At 45.3% G+C, this 5961-nt stretch overlaps 1 pseudogene; it reads left to right on the forward strand.

The window, feature by feature from the left end:
- The first annotated feature begins 2311 nt into the window (after nucleotides 1–2311).
- On the forward strand, nucleotides 2312–2783 carry LOC125943226 (uncharacterized; annotated as a pseudogene).
- The last annotated feature ends 3178 nt before the right edge of the window (nucleotides 2784–5961 follow it).

A 5961-nucleotide genomic window follows, 5' to 3' on the forward strand; every position in this document is an offset into this window, starting at 1 on the left:
AAGCGGTAGTGCCTGTCCTGAATCTCCGTACCAGCAGTGCAGCCATATTACGCAAGAAACATGCTCTGACAATAAGTCTTGCTGAATAAAACTGCGTCTTAAATAGCAGCCAATGGAGGCAACTTAAATCTCATGACTTTCGTAGGAACCCTGTCGGTACTTGCGACCGCCATACATATCGCCGACAGACGACGACTACAACCTGATTGCATACAATCTTCCCAGTCATCGCCATCGTCCACAGATTGTTTCGCAGGAAAATTGTCTCCAGTGTTGAGACTATAATGCGTGCCCCACAATCTCAAACGGGGGTATATACTCTCAGTATGCACATAGAGCCATTATAGAACTGCCGAGATGACCACACAGGCCACAGTAAAAAAACTTTCTTCTCTTCGTAGAAACGCCCGTGACGTAAAGGTCAGTTGACCGAGCCGGAAGAAGAGTTGAGTTGGGCAAGGCAGGCATGCACGCACTTGCTTGGTGGCGGGAGTTCATCGTGGAGAAAACCGAGTCAGGACGAGTCAGTTCCATCCGACCTTCGCTCGCTTCCTTCCCAAAGCTACACATTTCCAAGAAACACGAAGAACAGGTCCTGCCAGCGGGATTGGTTCGAAAAATTCGCGTGGCTATCCTAAGACAGCAAAATCCGTGTAGTGCTTCTTCACGAGTGTGTTTCATTTTCCAAGAGAAATGGTGGCAGGCCTGGAACAGCAGAACCAGCTTTTGTGAAGACTTCTTTTAATAACTGGGAAACAAGCTATACAGAGGTTCCGGCGGCATGAAAAAGGCCAGTTCCGCTTAGATTCTTTGAAGCACAACCAGTCGAGGCGGAGGGGCATCTGTGTAACGCAGCTCCTAACACAGCAGTTCAGCAAGCAGCAGGAGGAAGCCAGTTCAGTACTAGGTGTCATTGTAAGCTCCGTCCGCTATCTGCGTCACAAGGGCAAAGCTATGATTGGACACACTAAATACGATAGAAATTTACTCGATTTGCTTGATGAAAGGTCAGGGGATGTTCCAACATCGAGAAATTCGATGGCCAAGTGGGACAAATAGATAAGCAGTGACGTGCAGAAGGAGTTAATTGAGATCATGGCCCACATGATACAGCGGGAAATCGTTAGAGACGTGGTGTGTAGCCCGTTATACGGCATAATAGCTGACTGAACAACTGATGTGACAGTTGAAGAGCAGTTTATCATCTGCGCGTGTTGGGCTGACAGGGCACGCAACGTCAACGACATTTATATTGGCCCACATAGCGCACCAGATAGCAGGAAACAGCTAATGTGACAAGTGAAGCGCAGTTTTCTATCTGGTTGCGTTGGGCTGGCAGGGGACGCAACGTCAACGAAAAACTACATTGGCCTGCACAACGCGTCAGATTGCAGGGCTTACACGCTGCACATGGCCATCAGAGAAATGATCTTGCGCCTTCTCCTTGGTTTCAACAACGTTCGTGGCCCCTGCTTTGACGGAGCAGTTAACATGCCCGGCCGTTTTGCAGGAGTCCAGGATAAGATTAGTGATTCTGAGCTGAGTTCTCTGTATGTACATTGTAGTAATCATTGCCAGATCTTGTAATGCAGGAAACTAGTAAGAGCTGCGATATCATTGGAGGTGCTTTGAGTACCGTAAATTATATTTCCAAAGTCATTCTTGAATCAAAAAGCTCAAAAGTATTTATTCATCTATTGTTCTTCGCATTGTAGGGGATCCATCGGATGAGCCAGAGTCAATGACAAATAGCCTTCTGCCATTGTGCCCGACAAGGCGGATAGTCAGGGCAAAGACGATGAAAAGATTCACTGAGAAATACGACAGGGTTCAATAAACACTCAGTGAGAGCGGAGATCGTTCAAGGAACAGGCTCGATGGCAGACAACAGGAAAGCCGTTTTGAAGGGATACCAAACACTGACGGGAAAGTTTGAAACGTTGTTGGGAATAAATATCTCCATAGCTCTGTGGGGTCCGTGTGAGGAACTAGCAAGGGTCCTCAAACGCTCAACTTTACGTGCAGCAGCTGTGAAAGAAGCTGCAGAGACTCTGTGCGAGGCAATGTCCCGTCTGCGGTTGGACACCGCGTTTTAGGAGTTATGGGACCGCACGAGCGCTGTTGCAACTCAGATATAGCTCTGAAGGAGCCTCGCAGTGGAAGGCCTACAAAGGCGTCGAGGAGGTTTGAGATGTCCAGCACGTCTCTTTCGCCAGTTACGCTCGGTCACAAACCATAATTGTGCAAAGAATACTTGGAGGCGATCGACTGAATTACTACTGAAATGCGGCGGCGCGTTGATCAGCCTGGCATGGAGCAGCTAGGGAAATTAGAAGGCACGTTGATTGAAGCCGCCAGCAGAAGACAATTCTCAGCTGACAACCTAAACGCGGCATTAGGCGTGCACGCAGCTGATTTTGATCTAAGCTGCCTCTCGGCGCAGTTTTTACTTTCTCCTTCTATTTTGTCTATTGAGCCTTTATCAATTGAAAGCATTTCTAAGACACTGCGGAAAAAATCTGAACATGTCCATGAGGCGCTAGACCAAGTGGTCCAATATACGCAACTTCTAATTTCTGTTTCTGCATCTGTAGCTTCGGCAGAACGCTCATTCAGCGCTTTAAGCCGAATGAAAACTTATTTGCGGAACCGAATGACGCAGAGGAGGTTCACATATCACTTTACTCGTTCACGAGGAAAGGACCACCACGCTCAACTAAGAAGACGTCATCAAAGAATTCGTCACCATGACTGCTGTGCGAACAGCCACTTTTGGTCTTTGAGGCCATCAGTAAGGTGTGCATCTGTCATCATACCTTTGAAATCTGGAGCAGTCTGCGTGCGCGATGTATGTGAAGCTATTCATTTCTCTCCTTTTCTCTATCTCCACTCGTTACTTCTGCCTTGAATTATTGGATGTGAGTCCATAGGCGTCGTATGATCAAGCGGCAGTGCCTTGAATAAGCTTCTGCGCATAAAGAATCATTATGCTGCGAGCAATGCATACCATGGTGTTCCGCGCGCAACTTTCCTCCGTCCTCCTTAGAGCGCTGTTTGTTTTCACGCATATATATGTAGAGCAGATCGTAACGCGGGCTATAAGCGCACTCGCAAGCAGAAAATAAAAAGACGGAGTATATCACTGAGTTTCATTGTATATATTGCAAATGCTCTAATTACACCTACGGAGCATTGATTTTCATACATCTCGCAATAAAAAAAAAGTAGAGCTGTCCATATGTATATCTATTGTGCATGTGTGTAGTATAAAATATTATGTATTAACTTTTTTCATTCAGTGTACACGGTCCTGATAAAAGGGCTCAGTTTTCATGTGATACTGAATTAAAACCGGATCCCAAGACTTTATGTGTGGATGCATTTCATGGGCTTATGTTTGTGCGATTCCTGTTATAGTGCTTCCCCTATTTTTTCGACACTGAATTTGCAGCTGAGGGTAAAATGTTGGAAAGATTAAAGGTGCTGTTGTTTTGTTTATCTTTTATACTATATTCTTATCACGTAGTTCTTTTTTTTGTTCGCACTCGCTTTGAAAGAGAACGTGCAGCATGGATACTTTTGTGCAATTTGTGATAATTTTGTGTGAATTGAAATGAGCCAATCTGGAGAGTGATAAATGTCACTCGCTGAAAATTCATATTCAAGTGTTTCTTGATTTTGTTGTGTGTGCACATTTAAAACAAATTACCAGATGAAGCGTGCGCATAATTAGTTTTTATATTAGCTATTATAGAGCAGTGAGCTGCAGTAGCCGTGTAGGCTTACTGCACTACAGTGAAAGAGATGCGCGGCAACAAAATTTTTCATGAATAATATGAGTGCAACATCTCATGAATTGTTTTACAAATAGAATATACAAACCACAATATGTGGTGTGTATAAAGAAAACCAAAATGATGCCGTTTCCTTCCCTGCGCCGTACGTGTATCACCCCCCCTGCCACCCCCCCCCCCCCCCCCCCTCAGAAAATACTTCCGGAGTCACTGGCGTGAAGTACCCTAAGAATGACAGATGGTGGCTGGAGTGCTGGCGAATACGCCTGTACCAAGGTTGATTCCTATGCGTCGTGAAAATTTGACACAAATCCGTTTTCAAAGCTAATTGCCAACGACATCAATGTGAAGGTTGGGCGATTGGACCGCGACTCTGAATTTTATGGCCGAACAGCATTGCGGACAACTAATTATGCTGCAGAGTGAGCATGCAACAATTTCGATTACCTAAATTATGAAACATATAACTATACTGACTTCAATGTGATTCATTAAGCAAGTGAGTATTCGAAAGCTTTATATGGCCGTTATCCATAATGTTCCCCAGTGAGAAGGACTGCGCCGAAATCTTGCTTACATCTAAACGTGCATCTAAATGTGCATCTAAAATACCAAACTTGCATCTAAAACTAGCGTCATTGCAGTTCGCCTTCATAGAAAAACGCACTAATGGGCAAGGAACCAAACTCTAGACCTTGAGCTCAACAGCAGAACGCCATAGCGACTGAGGAACAATGGAGTCTCATGTATACTGTTGTAAATCAAGTCAATTCGTGTATATTTTTCTTCATCAAAAGTAAGGAACAGCGGCATGAACGCTGCTACAAGCAGCATGATGACGGGGCGCCTGCCTACAAAGTTTGACAGCAGTGAATAGCAGTGTACACTTCAATATTACCTACTACTACAACAACAGCATACTTTCGGATGAGCATACAGCAAGAAAAACTGTAAGCGAGGAGCTCCCACCGAGAAGGATAATTATCGGGGTAGTGTTCGCACTCACTGTCTCTTTTATTAACCTTCGATGCGCTTATAACGTTGACAACGAGTTTACCCGACGAATTAAAATTTTAACGCTTTCATGAAAAACGACTTGCTTCAAGGACGAAGAGCCAATTATCTTGAAGACAATGCATTGAAGATAATCTGATGAGACAGCCTCATATTCTATTTTGTTCCGACCCTTCTCAACGATCTAGTCGTCGCTGACTATACAGAGAGCCTCTCCTTGTGCCCGTAACTCTCCCATGTCGGGTGAATGAACACACACAAGGACACAGAGGCCCCATTTGTGGCAACCAGATCGTGGAGGGCACGGAGGAGTGCGACTGTGGCATAGACGAGCGCGAGTGCTCCGACAAGTGCTGTCACCCACGGCGCGGAGGAGACAGCAAGCTGGCCTGCCGGCTCAAGAAATCGGCGGCGTGCAGGTGAGTGCCCAGAGGCCTCACGCTCTCAAAACGTTAACGTTATAAAGGTGCATAGTTTTTACACCTTCTGGATAACGGACGTTCTTTAACGGCGGCGCTGGCTTGGCTGTTTTAGATTTCTCGTTTTGGGGTCTGAAGGTCGACGCTATTAAAAAAAAAAATTGCATGCGCAGTATGCACCTAAATGCACCAGCCAGGTGTCATGTTGCAAAATATGCAGCACGACAGACATCGCTGCAGTATACCTGTGCTTCTTTCGTGTAAATAGTACTCCGAGTAACGTAACCTTTCACTGTGTCGAAAACTACGTATGATCAAGACTCGGTTGTTCATCACCATTGTTTAAGCTTAAGACCACTGCTTACCTATAAGACCCAAAAATGGGAAGCACTGTAAATAGTATTGTGCTTAAAGGGTGTATTTCATGTTGTTCCAGTTATAAAAGCACACTCGGATTTAGAGCACAGGCCCGCCACTAGGTTGTGCCAGATTACACTTGGCTGTTGTACTAAGCATGGAATGACTGTTTTTTTATTTTTACCTGTTCATCCTTTAATGACTTTAACGTTGTACCTGGGACTTATGCGAGCTTATTTGTGTACATACGTGTGTGCGTGCGAGCCCGCCCGTATGTTGCTTGATAAATTTTGTGCGTGCAAACTGTCTCTCCCACAGTGAGATGCTGCGTGGGGCTTCGCTCATTCCCATCGATTTGTAGCGGATAGTCGCTGTGC

Source organism: Dermacentor silvarum, chromosome 2 (assembly GCF_013339745.2).
Source record: "Dermacentor silvarum isolate Dsil-2018 chromosome 2, BIME_Dsil_1.4, whole genome shotgun sequence".
NCBI classification, from domain to species: Eukaryota; Metazoa; Arthropoda; class Arachnida; order Ixodida; family Ixodidae; genus Dermacentor; species Dermacentor silvarum.